This window comes from Oryzias melastigma, linkage group LG16 (genome assembly GCF_002922805.2).
Source record: "Oryzias melastigma strain HK-1 linkage group LG16, ASM292280v2, whole genome shotgun sequence".
In the NCBI taxonomy this organism is placed as follows: Eukaryota; Metazoa; Chordata; class Actinopteri; order Beloniformes; family Adrianichthyidae; genus Oryzias; species Oryzias melastigma.
The window spans coordinates 26,299,618-26,318,196 of record NC_050527.1 but is presented as its reverse complement, the minus strand read 5'-3'; the positions used below and the strand labels follow the sequence as shown (position 1 = coordinate 26,318,196).

The window sequence follows — 18,579 nt, the reverse complement described above, 5'->3', positions numbered from 1 at the left end:
AGACCTTCAGAGCTGCCTGCAGATAACCTCACGGATCTGGAGGCTCCTGCCAAAGAGGACATCTCATTGTGAAGTCCAGTCAGTGGAAAACAGGTGGCACAGAAGTGAGGAGTGTTAATAAAGCAGTGAAAAGACAGCTGAAAGCACTAAAACGCCGTTTCAAAGTTCAGCACTGACCACGGGATGTTTAAAGCAGATGTTTCCAAATGGCAGGAGCCATTCTCCCGCTCCGTCTCAGGGAATAACTGAAAGCATGTTAATGGCATGCGCGTGAACTCTCTCTCTCTGGATGAACTCGCTCCGAGCTTTATTAAGAAGAAGATTATCTGAGACAGGATCTGACAGAACAGATGTTTTTGCTGGACCGGGACTGGAATGGGACGGGGTCATTTGGATCCGACGTTTTGTGGTCACCAGCTGTACTAAGTCTCAATTTGGGTTCCAGTTTGAAAGCATAAATCCTCCTCTAATGAACCATGTGCTTCATAAACTGAGACGTCTGTGCAAAAGCAGCATAAGCAGCTCTTTTAGTGTGCCTCTCTTGTTTGGAGTCTTGAGAGAGACCCCCTGCAGCTCCAGATGAGATCTGGGGTTTGGACCTGGATGCTTGCCTTTCTAAAGCCTTGAATATTTGTGTTTCTTTGCTGACAGTGTTTTTTTTTGTCTGAGAGCTGAGTTTTTATTAGGTTATTACCTGAGACACGCTTCCTTGCTTCTCTTCCCTGCAGCTGATACCTGTATCGTCAGGAAAAGCTATAAGAGTCTGTCCTGATTGAATGCCTTCTGTGACATTTCGGGGGGCAATGACACCAGGTAAAACAATTTAAAGCCTTGAAAGATCACTGAGCATCAGAGGCGTCTGAGCCACAAGTTAATTTGTCAGTGTTTAATGGAGTATAGGGAAGCTTAAAAAAAAAACTGTCTGTCGAGCCCTTAATCTGAATGAAAATAGGTAGAAGTGATGAAGATGAGCAACAAAACTCTGGTTCTGTCAAAATAAAAAACAGCTGCGGTTGAGCAGAAAGAGGAAACACGTCTTTACATTCTGCCCCCACTTGATCGGCAGCAGGAGGGCAGGAGGGCTCATGTTTGCACAAGAGTCACAGCTCCACCTGGTGTTCGAAAGCAGGAGGAGACATGAAAACAGAGCATTAAAACGCAGCAGACTCTTCAGTTACAGCAGTGACAGATCCATGCACACATCGATACTGTAATAAGTAGAATACCATGAGAATGAGCAGCTTCTCAGCTTGACTTCTTTAAATTATTTGGAAAAGTAGAAACTGCTTAACAGTTAATTTAGTTAGTTTGTCATTGTTTTAAAGACTTACTATAATATAAGTTTAGCATAATGTTTAATCAAATTTAGCTTCTTATATTTTTATATTTAAAAAGAAAACTTAAAAAGTTACAAAAAATGAAACACTATACCTTTTTGGGTATTATTTTTATATATTTAAGATAATTTGATAAAGATAATTATACATTTTTTTCTAAAAAGAGCATCTATTTAAAAAAAAATTAATAAAAATGGGTAACAATTAAAATACAATGTACATTTCCTGATCAGATTTCAAAAATCCTTAATGTAAATGTTCCTCTAACATTTACCATCACACGTTAATGACACTAGTGACATCGAGAATGGGCTCAAAATAAGGCCATAAAGATTTGCAACCTCATGTCTGTATATAAATCAAGTTTCATCACACCGCAACATAAATTGGCTCTCAAAATTTAGGTTTGCAATTGTGAAAATGGATCTGCATGTCACCTGCTCTGTGATTGGACAGTTTGATTTGTGACCATCCAATCATAAAGACGTACAAAGACAGAGACAGAATTCACAACACAGTTTTTGCTTCAAATCTGCAAAAATAAAAACTTAGGAATTATTTCACAAATGCAGATCTTTTTAATGGCCATGCAGGTCCCTTTTTACACATTTGTAAACCTAAATTTTTTGGGCAGATTTATTCTGCTGTTTGATGAAACTTAATTATTGTTAGATTCTTATGTGCAGTTGCAAATCTTTATGGCCTTTTTTGAGCCCATACAAAGAGCTATATTGACACTGATTACCTTGTCAAGAAAAAAACATTTTCATTAGAAAAAAAAATCACGTTTATAAATTATAACAATTTAACTTGTAGATGCAGTTCACTAAATACCCACCAGAGGCTGGTAAACTAAGTGATTATTATAAGAATTACAAACATACTTACAGGCTAGTTTCTAAAACATTTTCTGTTACAGCTTTTTTTTTTACTTAAAGAAGATAAATATCACTTTGATTGGAATAGACAAGGGCTGCACGGTAGCGCAGTGGTTAGCGCTCTTGCCTCACAGCGAGAAGGCCCCGGTTCGAATCCCGGCTGGGACCTTTCTGTGTGGAGTTTGCATGTTCTCCCCGTGCATGCGTGGGTTTTCACCGGGGACTCCGGCTTCCTCCCACCGTCCAAAAACATGCTTCATAGGTTAATTGGTGACTCTAAATTGTCCCTAGGTGTGAATGTGAGAGTGGATGTGTGTGTGATTGAGGCCCTGCGACGGACTGGCGACCTGTCCAGGGTGTACCCCGCCTTCGCCCTTCAGTAGCCGGGATAGGCTCCGGCACCCCCGCGACCCCGAAAGGGACAAAGCGGTCAGGAAAATGGATGGATGGATGGATGGAATAGACAATGTTTCTACTTCTATTACTTTTTTAGATTATTAACAAATGTATGAATTCAAATGTGGGTGTGGTCTGTTGACTGACATCAAACGTTTATTCTGACCTCTAGATTTGCTTTAATTAATGTGTCCCGCCTTTTTGCTCATTTTAAGGAAGATTTGGTTTGGTGATGAGCTGTAAACACATGCCTGATTGTGAAGGAAGTTTTATTTTGGAAAACTACTGAATCTTCTTCACCAGATCCGATTCATTCTTGACGCATGTCACTCAGTCCCGTGTTGAAAATACAATTGCTACTTTCTTAAACCGACTGCACCGACTGCTAAACTGAAACCAGCCAACTAGCAAAATTAGCACAAAAATGAACGTATGTGGAAAATGTATTTTGTTAGAAAAGAGGAAACAGAAGAAGAGCCTTCAATTTCAAAATAAAAGAATTCCACATTTGAAAGACAAAAACAAGGAGTCTTAACTCAAAATATGGATTCATTGTTGTTCCCACAGACCATAATAATAATGCAAAATATTCATCAACTGGTTGTCTAATGTTGCGATACGAGAATGCAGCTAATAAAGTTGTTCAAGTGCTGGATTCATGTTTATTATTATGTTTAGAAAATATCAGTTTTAGGGACCTTTTTTATATTTTTTAATATTTAACCGTCGTACCTCAGAAGTAGTAGGAGGCTGAAGTTGGGGTTGGATTTATTTTAGCTTCTACTTTGACAGTTATGGTTAAAGGAAAATCTATTTCACATTTTTATGGTTCCTACAGGAAATCTAGTGAACAAATAAAGTTTAAAGCAGCTGCAGATATTTTACAGAGGATGAAGAAAAATTAAGGAAAACTGGAAGCTTAAAAAAATCAGATGCCCAATTCAGCCTCATTTAGACCAGTCGGTGAAAATATTGTCTGACATTAAACTGGTCTGTGGCCTGAAAAAGGTTGAAGACTGCTGAAATAAAGGATCACATCCGTGTAACAGAAAAGCTACAGTTTACAGTTTACCCCTGGAGCCTCATGTTTATTATCTCTAACTGTGTGTGGACGCCAAAATAGAAATGTTAAAGACACAACATTCAGACTAAATATAGCTGTAAAAAAATCTGCTTTTTAGTTGTCTAATCTTAATGTATTTGTTCAAAAATGTTATATAACTTCCATTGTGATTATATTTTTTTAGACTAAATCATTTTGAGTGATGTGGGTTTTCAACTTAAACATCCATGTTTGTATATTTTTGTGTTTTCATGTTTAAACATCATCAAAATCCAAATAAAAATTCAAGTTTAAAAAAATAAAAAGTGTGGCAAGTAAAAAATAATAATAAAACTTTGGTAAAGTCTTGTTCCTTTTTAATATGCAGTGATATTCCTGTTTGGTTTATTTCATCTGCTCACAGAAACCCACAATTGTGTGACTTTCACTCAAGTTTTTACCTAACTGAGTTTTTTTTTTGGAAAATATATATTAAAAAAAAAGAAGTATCTTTCTGATAACTTTGGCCAAATCGGAATTCTTCCCCTACCCCTTCGGCTCCTCCCTACCCCTCCAACTGTAGGGACATTTGTAAGGGTAGAGGTCCTGAAATTGTTTTTTTAAAGATAAGGAGGGACTTTTCATGGCGTCTCCTTCTGCCCCGGAGGAGTAACTCATTTCTTCATGAGGGAGTGCCATGAAGCTCAGAAGTTTACATTGAAATGTAAGTATTGATTTTTTGTTTTAGCTTAACTTGAGAGGCGAATAATGATGATGTCATCAAGGGGAAGTGTCGTCCGAATTTGAAGACACTGTTTTTCCATAGCTCTCTGATTGGAGGACTAAATGTAGGGGTTGGGGTAGACGAATTCGGTCTCTGCCTTTCTCTTCTTGCAGTCGTCGCATGTGAATCAAGAGCATTTCTGCATTTCTCCGCTCATGTCATCAGGCAGACACAGTCTTCTCGTGCAGCTGCTAACCAGGCTGCAGGTTTTCAAACAGCAGACTGTCAGCTCTCCAAGCCCTGATTGGGCGCTGAACTGAGAATGAGATCAGGGTGAATCAGCAGATGAACGCTGGTGAGACAAACATCTCCGTCTGCCAGACGAGGCTGAACAGACTTTCCTCCGTACCAACGATGACACAGCACCTTCAGCATGAGTCAGCATCCCTGCATCAAATCTAAAGAATACAATGAAAGCACACTTCAGTCTGCAGCCTCTGCACGGCCGCTGCAGCCTGTTGCTTCCTGAGTGGAGCTGGGTGACCGGGGGGAGCGGGGAACACGGAGGGCCAGGTTTCAGATTGTTACCGGGGTTAAACTTTATCCGCAGGATTTCCATCACAAAGGCCTCCTCAGCAGTGAGCAGACGTGACCTTGGGGCCTGCCAGGGACGAACTGAGGAAGTGAATTCACCCGAGCGCACCCCCCCATTCACGCGCAGGCCTAATAGGTCGCTGTCTGTCACACCGAGTGTCCGACCCTTGACACACCTCTTTCTGCTCTTACAGCAGCCAGAATCCCTTCATTATGCGGCTCTAATGGCTGTGGAGGGGTTTCCAAAAGAGCCTCATTAGAATGAGGCTGGCGTGTTACGCACTCAGCCAGATCGGAACTGACACCGGCGCCCATACCTGCCAGCTCCCATGAGCTTTAGAGGTGACAGCTGCGGCGGATCAACTGTTGTCTTCTAACAGTTTCATAATCACATCCCAGTTTTTAACAGCATGAATCCATGTCAATCTTTTCTATATATACACTCACGCAAACACCTTTCTTATTTTGAAATATAGTTTAGCTGAGACAAACTGATTTTGCACTAAAATAATCATTTATAGCAAAACATAATTTTAGGCTTTTATCAAAAAATAACAAATATTTAAATTTTATTTTTTTTCCACTCTGTGCAGGGTCATGGAGGGTGCTGGAGCCTATCCCAGCGGCTCCTCTTGGTTTTCTGAGCTAAAATACACAAAATTCACATTTTGTTTTTTCCAAACATGTCCTGTCCATCAGCAGAACAAACAGATATTAACTATAGATCTCTTTATTTTGCTGTGACAATAGGGGATTATGTAGGTTTTGACACGAGGGGAGTACATTAATATAAACCTCTTTTGTAATTGTAGCTAAACTTTATTTTTATAATACAGCTTTCCCACATTAATTGAACTTCACTGAGTGAAAATCCCACTTCAACTACATTTCTTCTATTGTAAAATTGTTCCCAGTGGTCTTTTAGTTTGGATTATACAGTTTTAATATTGATTTATATTACTGGATTGGCCTTTGGCTATTTGCTGCCATGCATGTGCTGGCGCCATCGCTATGCCTTGAGTCATTAACAGAACACTGCTGTTCCGGTGGAGGTTTGGCGGACATGGTATACTTCATATATATCATGGTATATTAAAATATTATCTCCAGAGCTTAGTCTAGAAATAGTGGAAGAACTTCTAGTGTTACAGGTAAGGGATCACTGTCAAATTAACAGCTTCTAAATATCAGTGATTTTTTTTTTATTGTCTATCTGCTAGAATTTATTTAACTGAGCTTGGTAATGGTTGTCACCCAAGCCCAAAAAGGAGGGAGATTGATGAAATTCAATGGTATGAACGGCTGATAAACTTGACAAAATTAAGTAAAAAAGCGCCTTTCCTATGAAAAACACCTGCTGTACAAAGCAAACACACACACAAATACAATAGAGAAGCAACAACTTCTAAAAGTCTACCATGATGAAAAAAAGTAGTTAGAAACCACGACTTTCAATATCTTTTGTTATTTTTGCATTACCTACATGACAAATACAGCTCACGGTAATTGCGTTTTAAAATTATCAATATTTAAATAGACGATTTCATAGTACTTTGAGAATAAGGCTCTTGCTAGCAGCTTTAGCTGATACGAGAAACATTTTTTAAACTTAATACCGTGAATCACGACATCAAATACACCCGTCAAACTGTTACATTTCCAAACACAGTGATGATACCTGTAAATGTTCTGGCAGGTGAAAGTTTTGGGCCACAACTCCTCCCCTAACGTCTGCTCTCTTCAGTGTTTTTGTCAGAAATGCAAATTCTAGCTGGGCTTCCTCCGGTCCGTGAGGCCAAGAAAGATGTTCAACACTGGCAGTACGAAGGCAGAAAATTACATGCAAATAGTCACTTTTTAAAAAAAATATGTGCGACAGACAACAAAATGTAATATGTGCATCTTGGCAGCACGTATTATGTGTGACTAAAATGAATGTCCATCCGTTCTTGTGCTGGTCACACGTAAATACGTTTTATGTTACGGTCCCATTTTTGGTTTTTCCGCTTGAGCCAGGTTTGTCCATTGGGGCTGTAACACGCTAGCTCATAGCACTTTACAAGGAAAGCTAACATTAGCGTTATAAATGGATTTGTCCTCAAATGGATGTATCAGAATTGTAGCCGAGAAGCGAGACTAAAATTTTTAAAAATACTCAGAAACACAGTTTTAATCTTAAGTTCTTTCATACGTGCTCTCCAGTATGAGAGAAATGCTACAAGAACATGTTAAAAGCACAATTTTCATTGAAGTGGGTCTTTAAATAAACAGAAGCTGTTGAGCAACAGGATGCACTCCATCTAAATGAATCAAGAGTGCTTTACTGACAAACAACGGCATCAAAAAAGTGACTTTCATTTAACAAGTATCCCCTTACAGTTTCAAAAAGCCGGCAGTGAATTTCTTTTGCTTCAAAAAACACAAAGTTTGTTAACATAAAAAGAAGTTTGCTGATAACCTTCTACAAAAACCAACAGCTGGAAGCATCTCCGATTCAATCATTCATGCATCCTTTTGGCAGAAACTCAAGCAGAAAGATTCTCCCTGAAAACAAATATCTTCTATTCAATAAATCTCTTTGCAGACGAAACAGGAGCAGCTCAGCCCCAGCCTTTATGTTTTATTGATTCCTGAACTGTACTCCCATGGGGGCGTCAGGCTGTGAAACATACTGCTTAATCATGATTAATTATATCTCCCTGGTTGAGAAGATTCCACCCAAAAACATACATGTCTGTAATTAACTGATATTTCACTCAGGAGGAGTACTTTTCACACCAAGAGCTGGTTTGGAGCCAGTTATCGGGCAATTTATTCCTCGTAGTTTACAAGTGAGCTTCCCCTCGGGCGTTCCTTAAGATCTCTGTGAATTTGCTTTGGAGAAGTGAGAAGAAAAGAAAGGAGCTTCCAGTAAGTCATTACCTCTGACTGAGGGGTTATTAATGCAGACAATAAAGGCTGTAGCTCTCAGCGGTTCATGTTTTACATTTATTTTGTGGGCTTTAAGCTGAGAGTTACAGTGATTATGCAGGAGAAGCTTTGAGCCGCAGTGATAACTATTTACAGATGGTAAAATACGATACGGAGTCCCAACATCTGAGGGCTTGGAATACAAGAACGTTCCTGAAATCATGTTTGAAAAGAGCTTTACTGTGAGGAGCAGAATTCCATTCAGTGTTCTTTTTTTGGTGTTAAGCATGGCGGTAGATTGATCATGGTTTGGGGGGTTTATGTTGCCCTAATGGTGCATTGAATCGAGTCCTGAACTTTACGTTTGGTCTGCATTCAAACTGCCATCAATCAGACATGTCTGTTTCGGACCAAAGCTTGTAAACAAAACCATGTGACTAAAGATCTCTTCACTCATTGGCCAGGAATTAAGAGGGCGGGGCAAACTAGAGAAAGAATAATGGAAGTCCTGCACTTGATCCTTGTCGGGATAGTTCACTTATCCAAACGTTATATTTCACTGACCGATTATGAACGTCTGTGTCAACATCATGTTTTGCTCTGGTATGGTGGAGGCGTGCTGCAAGACGGTTCCTAAGGGGGCGTCACCTAAGAAGGTACGCTGATAAAAACAGTGTTAAAACCAATGAATATAATTTTAAAAGTCGTTTTAATGAGTGTGCATTCGTCTGACAACATTTCAATGATGCATTGTGTCTCATGCTGCGTTCATACCAAACGTGATTTGCATGGCCCGCCCCTCTTTCACCGCGTGGCGAATTTGCTGCTCGCCGTCTGCCTGAGCTTGACGCAGCGAGTGAGATCCGCTGGCTCCCGGGAGGCTGGCTGGCGATCTGTCCAGAGTGAATCCCACCTTCACCCAGCAGTAGCCGAGACAAGCTCTGGTAACCCCGCGGGTCAAGGAAATAGATGGAAGTTTAGAGCTAAAACGCTTGCAGCTTCGGCACGGGAACCTACCAAAATTTTGATATTTGAACTCTGGCTGCACAGCTCAAGTCGTTCCGACTGCACCGCCCGGTCGTTCAGGTCATGCAGTAGATGAGCTTTGACCAGGAAAAAAAGGAGCAAGAAGAAAAAACTCTGCCGTTCCTTAGACTGCTCTGTTTTAAAATCCCATTTTGATCATATTTGGATCTAATTTTCAGAGTTCCCAGTTGCCTTTTAGATATGATTGTGCCGTTTTTAAAAAAAAAAAACCTGTGTCGTTTTCTAGGACATAGTTTCTGCAGAGCAGCAGGAGTTTATTAGAAATTCGCCTGTGAGTTGTGGGCGGAACTGTTGGCACAGAGCAACCCCGCCCCCACTTTCCCTCTGAGTTGCTGAGAGCTCAGAGCATGGAGCTTGTGGCCCGCCCGTCACAAAAATGTTCTTTTTTAAAGACATTTTCCTTTAAATCTGCTCCTGATTCACAACGATTTAAGCAAAGAAATCCTCAGAAATACCCACACCTCTCTGTTTGCCTACCAGACTGTTCAGATTTTGGGGGATCCCCACTTATTCAGACTCTTGCTGAGGTCTATTGAAGCATGCGGCGCTGATTTTTGTTTTACCGTTTGGTTTGCAGAAAGTTTGTCTCCATTCCCACCAAAACAAACAGAAGTTTGAGCAGATTGAGGTTTACTTGTTTGGTTTGTACCAAAGTTTGCCTGAATGTTCACACCTGCTAAACAAAGTTGACGATCCGAGGAAAAGAACCCTGGTGTGAATTACACGTTCTCTTAGTTTACAGTCTCCTGTTTCAGTCTGTTCGCTGAGTTTCCTTCTCTTTTTTATCTGAAGCTTTTCTTATGCTCGTTTCAAAGGCTGCCTTGTCACTTAAATGTTTCTTGTCTCGCAGCTCAAACCCAAAGTTTGATACTTCTGTCTGACTAAACCATCTGAAAACAGATGCTTTAGTCCAGCACTTTGGTCCCTCCAGATGAATGGTCACATTTGTTCAGGAGCAGCTGTGCAGCAGAGCCGTGCATCACCAGTAAAGAATCCTCTGCACATCATCTCATCAGCATGTCAGGCGTCCTTCTGACCTCACCATACCATCCACTGACCTTTTCAATGGAGCTCTACGCACCTGAAAAACTCCTCCACTGATAGATTGTCTGTTCCTGACCTCAATTCTCATTTCAAACACGTCTTCTTCTTCCGAACATCAAAGGTTCTTTGAAACGTTTTCCTCTTCACAATAGATTTCATCATATCTGTTTTTTATGTCTCTAACTTAAACTACATAAGATTTTGCTTCATAAAATGACTCTAGCATTCGCTTTAGCCTCTAAGACGAGGAGCAGGAACTCATATGGTTCCAGTTAGCTTGTTTCAGCTGTTTGGCATCCGCCATAATGAGAGCCATCAAAGACTGGTGAGGGCCGGACGCCGTTTGTCCCCCTTCCACCAGTGCTGCATGGGAATTGGGCTCGTTCAAATACATCTGAACCCCAAAGATAAACACGGGACAGCAGATGTGAGGATCTGATTTTATGTTCGACTAGTCACTAGAGAGGAGACATCCTCCAGTCGGAAAACTAACCACGTCATGTGTGAAGCATTGTGGGAAAGTAGGTTTTTCAATCTACAGTTTTTTAGTTGTCTAGATGTTAAAAAAAAAAAAGAAGCTTCCAAAGATTTCCAGAGATTTTAAGTCGTTTCAGGATCATTGTTCAAGAATCAAGCTTAGTGATTGACTGTATTTGAGAACTGGAACAAGCAACTGTGATGTCACCCATAGAAAATGATTCGACTCAAATCGCATGAAGTCAATTGAATCGCTATTTTTTTGTAATACGGACGCCGCCATGTTGGAGCCAGACATCGTCTCTAAGCAGGGATTGGTCTGAGTTGGTGTTTCTATGGCAACCACTCATGCCTATCTTGTCGAAAGGCCACACCCATACCACTGGAAACAGGCTAAAGGAGATTAGTCAGTCGTTTTGAATGTTGGGCATGGAGGCCAGCAGGCTCCACCTACTTTTAATGAGGCCTCTGATTGGTCAGTTTATAACTTGAATAACTTGAACTACAAAAAAAGTGAAAACAAGAATGTTTATTCTGACAATAGAATGACTGAGTAACAGCTGTTTAATTCTCTATAGAAGTCTAAGGGATTTTTGCTTCTTGGAGCCAGCAGGTACTTCCTGTTTGGAACACCAGGGGGAGGGGTCACTAAGTCCAGTTTTCTTTTACAGTCAATAGTTGAACAACCAGGTTGTTAAATTCTCATCCATTTAAAAGCATTATTCCATGGTCCAGGTGAAGGCTCTATTCTGATTGGCTGCAGGGTGTCCATTGAATAGTGTTAAAGTAAAACTTCCTTCAGGATCAGAAAATAAACTAAACGGAAATATTCTAAGTTGTTCTTCTTTTCTGCCTGCGGCCCGGTACCAAGTGACCCGTGGACCGGTACCGGTTCGCGGCCCGGGAAGCACTGCTTTATAAGATGTTTGGAGGTCGTCTGTGGTGCAAAGTCGTTCACTTGTTTGAGATGATGTCTTCTCAGATCAGACTCACCTTTTTGCCTTTTCTTACATTTAAAAATATAAACTAACAAAATTTTGAGTGACTCAAGACGACGAGCACACAATCCAGACTGTTCAAGAAAAGAGATCAAGAACCTCCCCGACTTTTTTAGTCTTTACACTTTTTTGAATGTCTGTCACCAACAACTGCAGCTTAAAATTACTTTTAATTAATTGTTTTTTCACTATTTCTTGAACACAAATTATTTAAAGGTTTTATACTAATCTTTTCTTTTGGAAACTGGAAAAAATAGTATCTTTGCCTCTTCTGCACTGAGGTGAAAATCACTTCAGAGCAGAAATAAAAATTAAAAATCCCTCCAACATTTCCTTTAAATGAACCGCACAGAGACGGCAGATTCTGACGAATCGCTTAAACATCAGAAAACTCAGAACGAGAACGTTCAGCTCGGCAGAGTCTGTTTAGTCAATAAAGCTGCACTTCCTGCTGCAGAGCCGCAGGTCATGTCTCTGCACGTTCCAACAAACCCAAAACTATTTCAGTGTTTGCAGGCCTGGATGCATCAATGACACGGATTAAGGAGAGCGTGGAAAATGCTTAAGATAAAACAGTCAGACGATGAAGGTGTTTCTGATGCCTCGTGGCTGCTTCCTCTCTCCAAACTTACCCTTTATTGTTAGCAAATTTGTTGGAAAACAACAACGTTTCAAAATGAGGTTTTTAAGCTCCATGAAATGTTGATTCTGTGGCAGTTTAAGGAACAAATACAGTTTAGCATTAACATAAACCATTTCAAAGCTGGAGTTTCTAGGATGATTTCATTAGTGAAAATGTTTTTACTTTGCAGTTTGTAGTAAAACAGAGTGGAAATGAACTCACTAATGACTGTTTTTTAGTTTTATTTTTGTTTTTTATACATAATTTATTTGTTTTTTCTTTTTGCTGGTAATAAAAAGTTTTGCTTCTCATCAGAATCTTAATCTTCAGTGATGATCCATTATAAAAGCTCTGATCAGGCTGCAGTCTAGAAATGCAAAGGCCGGTTTTGTCAATAAAATGTCAACAAAAGATCATTTGAAAAAATTCTATTTAGTTTTTTAAATACCTAAATCATAACCCCCAATAAACCTGACTTTTCACTGTTCGGATCACTGGAATATAAAAAAATAAATAAATAACAGAGGAGTGAATACAAACGCCATCAAAGGAAGATCCGCTTTATCTTCACACAATCTTTACAAAAAAAAAATGCAGAATAATTTATTATAAAATTATGCAGAAAACACAATATATGTAGAATAACCAAAAAAAGACAAGTAACTTTTTGTAAAAGTAAATTTAAATAGATTACAGTACAAGTCAGATACTTTTTGATTGACAGGTGGGTGGAACCACAGGTTGACTAATCCAAACTCTCATTTTACATTTCACAAACTCCTATAGACCAACTTCCAACTTCTTTCAGAATCCAATAAGTGGCGTCACAGATTATTGGTCTCATTTCCTATATGTGTGTAGAAAATACTTCCAGGTTGAAGCATGTTATAAACCAAATGGAGCCAAACTGAACAACTAGAGGACAGTAGGCCTGCATGATGAGAAACATCTGCAATATCTGTGTTAGAAACTGTGATGACAGTATAGTATGACTTGCAATAATTGGACAAATAGCAAAACAATAATGCTAATATATTTCCATTTCATTGTGATATTTTCATTTAATGTTTTTTTAGTTTTCTGTCTGTTTTGGATACGGATCACTAAGCTCACAGTTCAGATCATGTACAGGTTTTAGAGTCAAGGCTTGGATGAGTAAAAAGGGGAACGAAAGCCAAACTAACTAGATTAAAGCTCAAATTTATCATTTTGAAAAGTTTTACAAGATATATTTTTAATGAAACATATTTAAATTACTTTAAAACACAAACACACACATGTATTACATCAAAAAATGCTCATTGAGGCCTATCTATAAAAACAAAACACTAAAAACATCTTTGATCGGATGAATATTCTTATATATGAAAAAATATACTAAATATGTTCATAGAAGCAAAAGTGCATCAGTGAATAGAATGAGATGGATGGTTTTAAATGTGGTTTCAAAAATGTTTTTACATCTGTGATTACAAATGATAAATGAGTCACTTCTATTTATCTGTATTGGGGATATTTTAGGCCCAAACAAACATATTTTGTAGTTTTGCTTGAAAACTTTGACAGCAGGTGGGTCGTCAGAAAAGCATCAAAAGTTAATACTTCCGATGCTCATCGATTTTACTAATGAGATGTTTCCATTCTAGAGCGATCCAAATGAAAAAATAATATGCTTCTGTTTTATCCTGAATATGGTTCACCGAAATATAGCCTTATAAAGTAAAATGATTAATTTTCAGGTGACTGATTCCAATGATTCCAGATAAGATCAGCAGACGGTCCTGCATGGTAGCTTGGTGTTAATTCACAGGAAAGTTCTTAAATTAGTGAAATTCTAATAGGAAAACATGAACTTTTGTATTAAACATCAGCATGTTTTTAAATTTGCGTCTGAGATTAATCAATCCCATCTTTCCTTAAGAGAAAACAGAGATCCCTCTTTCTATTTGACACAAACCAAGAAGTATCAAATGTTGCAATTCCTCAAAAGAGGAAGCAGTTGACGATAGTTCCAATTTCAAAGTCTAATTTTACAGAAACAAAAAATGTTAGTTCTAGCTTCAATCATCTCTCATATTTACAATGATTTATTTCTGATTTGGGACAGTTCTGAGGGGCCAACACAGTCTCATCCACAACTCGTTTGGTTAAGGACTCCTCTGCATCACTTTTTGGGTTTCCCCGACTCGTTTGTTTTTCTATGTGCTGGCTGTTCCCATTAAATCACGGGTCAGCAACCTTCGTGACAGTACCAGACGCTGACTGGTCCCCGGGACGGGTCCAGGTACTGGTACCCTATAGGGCTGCCACATTTTAATAGTCGACTAATCACAGATTATTCTTTCTGATTAGTCGACTAATCGGTTCATGCGCAGAGTGGATGTAAAACACACATCTTAACCATCATTAGCTTTAAACTAACTAGAAATAAAGATAATAAATATGATAGTTTATTAAACTTTTAATGAATCGTGCAGCCTCTGTCCTTCATTAGTTTCTGTGATTAAAACAAAATTAAATCTAATGAGGTCGGCATCTGAAACAAGGAACTGTTTATCACAAAAGGTTAAGTTTGGTCACACTGACTTGAATATAAAAAAAGTGCTTTTTTTGTGTGCTAAACGCTCACAACTTTATTCAACTTTACTACACTGTGACTCCATATAATATAAAGTAACAGCTAATCGACTATTAAATTAATCGTCAACTATTTCAATAATGGATTAGTCGACCATTCATGGAAGCCCTAATACCCTAAACCAGTACTGGAGGCTGTACCACATGTGGAACCGGACCCAAACAGGCACCGACACCAGGTAGGGTACTGATGCGCTCCGCGTCCCGTACTGGACTTGTTCCGGCTCGCAGCCCAGAGGTTGGAGGCCCATGATTTAATGGGAACAACCAGCACATCAAAAAACGACGAGTTGGAGACACCCAAATGTCAATATGTGACGAGTTGGGAGTGAGAATGTGTTGGAACGGGGCAAATATTGGGCGGAAGCTTTACTTTGTTTTGGCCCAATTGCCGTTTTTGGAAAGTTGTTGAGTTGGGCGGAGCAAATACCGGTCGGCATGCCCCTCCCACCTACAGCTTTCTTTTCTTTGTTCAGATTCAATGGATGACGTCAAAGATGATCCGTCCAGAGTAGAAACAGTAGACGCTGACAGTCTGATTCTAACTTTTATGAATCACAAATGTCTATCAGAAGTGAATGAGTGAGTGCATCGTCTGAGTTAGCATGGCAGAGCGCCCCTCTGAGCCAGAGTTTGTACTACTAAAAGTATTAGAAGAACTCGTTTTTATTAAACAGATGTGTTTGTTTCATATTCTGGTTCTGCTCAGCCTAGAATGTCAGGGAATGCAGCGAGCAGAACACTGAGGAAGTCAAATGTGACCCCACGATAAAAACTTTTTAAATTAGGATTATCTCATGTATTTAAAGGAAAATTATGCCAAAATGGAAGAAAAAATCCAACCGGAGCTCTTTGGCGCTCTGTGGTTTTACGCTGGGACAACCCCAAACATTTATCAAGCTGTGAGGGAACACCCCTGAAGTAGACGCAGCTCCGAGCCAGAGACCTGCCTGTCATCGGTGGAGGATGACATGCTTTGAGCGTCCACGCTGGATGTGTGAGCTGCTCTGCTGCAGCTGTAGAGCTGTGGTTTCAGTCTGCTCTGCCAGACTATGAAAGCAAACCACCAGTGTGTGCATCTGCTGGACCCCCCACCCCCCCAAAGCTGTGAGCTCTGCAGCAGTGAGGGGGGGTGCCGGGAGGGGCGTTTCACACATGCATAATGCATGCTCTGAAGCTGTGACCTTGATGTTAGAAAACAATGTCTTAATTATTGTGCAGATCTGATTGGCTGTTGTTGCGCTGCGACTGCACCACGTCCGTGAAGCTCCTGAATTCATGCATGAGCGCTTCGACGCTGGAACACGGAGGGAGGAGCCATGTTCTATCCTGCTGAGACGGTAAATCCCAGGCCTACTCCTCGGTCCTCCTCCCTCTGGACGGCCCTCACGATGGAGCCCAGCATGTCCTCGGAAGACTTTGCAAAGATGAGACTCTGAAAGTTCCCTGAGCCTGCAGCTGACGCAGAACTGCTAGTGTACAGCGAGTCCTGTAAAAAAATGTTTCCAGAGTCACTGAAAGGTCCTCAACCACAATGAAACATCAGCTCAGTTCCTGAAGAGCAGAGATGTCTCAAAAGGTTTGAGCAAGTTCTCATATTTAGTCATGAATTCCCACCATCCAAACGTTTTATTTTTAATTAGATAATTTAAAAATGTATAAATCTTCAATGATTTTCTTTTGGTTCTCAGGCTAAAACAACAGAACTTTATTAATGACCATTTATTTCAAAAAAGAAAACAGTGCATGGAGTTGAGAGAACATGAGGTATATAAAAATATGAAAATATTCAGATTTCTAAATCCAGACTTTTCCACAGACTTCTCTTTATAAACAAAGTCTTGCAGTAGCTTTGGCCGGGAAGCTCAGAGAGCAAAACAAAAGCTCCAAGGGACCTCATGGAAAGCAAAAACTAGGTTTGTGTATCAAGAACGCTGCAAATCATAACTCTCATGTTCCAGAAACAGAGGTGCTGGTCAGTTGACAGTGAAGGAAATAAACTAAAGCTTTTACAATACTTTTAGATCAGGGATGGGCAACTCCAGGCCTCGAGGACCATTCTACCGAGCTGGACACACCTGATCCAGGTAATCAGTCATGAGTAGGGGTTGAATATCTGGAAATCATGCAGACACTGTGGCCCTCGAGGCCTGGAGTTTCCTATCACTCTTTGGCTTTATTGTCTTAAAATTCATGGACCTCCAGGATTCTGTTCTTCAACTCGATTTTTTAAAAGGTTGATCTGGAAGATATTTTATCTGAATATATTCTTTGTTTCTCCCCAAGTCTTTCAGGCCATCCTTTTAATTGAAGAAACAGATGTTTGCATTCAGTTTCGTGAACGCCCATTGACACCTCATTCTCCAGTATCTGTGTGTGAAGGATCTGGTCAGCTCATATCCAAATCATCGCGCAGATTTCTTTGCCGTTACGTCCTCACGGTCTTTACAGCTTTAGTGGACAGTCCAACACATTCTCACTGTCAACTCATCACATATTGATGTTGGGTTTAGAACCCCTCCGCGACAAAAATTGATGTTTTGGGTGTCAACAACTCGTCGTTTTTTGATGTGCTGACTGTTCTCATTAAATCACGGGTACCCAACCTTCGGGCCATGAACCGGAACGGTGCAGTAATAGTACCCTAACGCGGTACAGGTTCACATCCAGGACCAGTACCGTGTCTGGTAGTGGTTCAGGTCTGGTGCCGGTCCGTGCCCGGTACCATGTCTCCTACATATTTGGATCTGGTACTGGATGCATCCTGAGGACCAGTACCGCGTCCAGTAGTGCATCCCGAGGGTTGTGGACCCTTGATTTTACCAACAGCCAGCACGTCAAAAAACAACGAGTTGTGGACACCCAAAATGTCAAAAAGTGACGCGGAGGAGTCTTTAACCAAACGCCAATATGTGACGACTTGGGGATGAGAATGTGTTGGACAGTAACATAAGACACACAAAAGATTGATTTTAAGGCTTTTTATTCCTAAAAACAAAAAGCAAAAGAGGGGCTCATGGTTGAGAAATAAAATTAATTCAACTTAAACTGGATCTATCCTGTCACTAAAAACATTAAACCAAAACTTTACCCAATACAGAAGTTGAGATCCAAACAGAGAACAGGTGGCTCCAAATAACAAAGATTAGACTGCGTGGGATGTCTTACTAGTTCACAAACCTCCCACACGCTCCTGGACACGAGGGCCACTCTACTGCTCATCTGCTCAAGAAGGATCATGAAGGGACTTCTGTCTGTCATTGGTCAGTGAACGATGTGATTGGTCAGATGACCAGGTATCTTCAGCTACTTCATCAGAAGAAAACATGCAACAAGCTCGGGAAGCTGACAAGTGTACAAATGAATTCCAGAGATCAGACAGGTCTGTGTGAATGTGGGGAGGATTTAGAGACATTAGAACATGTACTGAGTCATTATAGTCAGTATGTGGAAAGTAGGGGTAACACTGAAAAGAAACCTCAAAGATTAGAGATTGTGGGCTGTCAGGAAGAGATAAAGGAACCTATAGGTTGGTTATTGTTTTTAGGGCGCAGTGGTTTGCTGTAAAGGCTACGGTTTGTTTTAGTCACCGACTCCCACTCCCGCACAGTAGATGACTGACATGCACCCATCCATCCATCCATCTTCTTGACCGCTTCCTCCCTTTCGGGGTCGCGGGGCGCCGGAGCCTATCCCGGCTACTGATGGGCGAAGGCGGGGTACACCCTGGACAGGTCGCCAGTCTGTCTCAGGGCCTCAATCACACACACATCCACTCTCACATTCACACCTAGGGACAATTTAGAGTCACCAATTAACCTATGAAGCATGTTTTTGGACGGTGGGAGGAAGCCGGAGTCCCCGGTGAAAACC

The 18,579-nt window shown here is 40.4% G+C and overlaps 2 long non-coding RNA genes across 4 annotated transcripts in view; one reads left to right on the top strand and one right to left on the bottom strand.

Moving 5' to 3' along the window:
* Positions 1-16,043, top strand: part of LOC118599870 — a 96,406-nt gene extending 80,363 nt beyond the window's left edge. Inside the window, exon 3 of one of the 2 annotated variants that reach the window (XR_004949409.1) lies at positions 15,928-16,043. This is a non-coding gene — a long non-coding RNA (uncharacterized LOC118599870). Of the gene's footprint in view, positions 1-728; positions 815-15,927 lie in introns of those variants that run through there. The other variant, XR_004949407.1, reaches the window with a different exon arrangement.
* On the bottom strand, positions 15,357-18,378 carry LOC118599871. Of its 2 annotated transcripts, none has more exons than XR_004949411.1 (2): positions 17,875-18,378; positions 15,357-16,195 (listed from the first exon to the last, which is right to left on the bottom strand). It is a non-coding gene; the product is annotated as an uncharacterized LOC118599871 (long non-coding RNA). The 2 variants fall into 2 exon arrangements; XR_004949410.1 differs by having other exon boundaries at positions 17,887-18,378.
* Between the last annotated feature and the right edge of the window lie 201 nt (positions 18,379-18,579).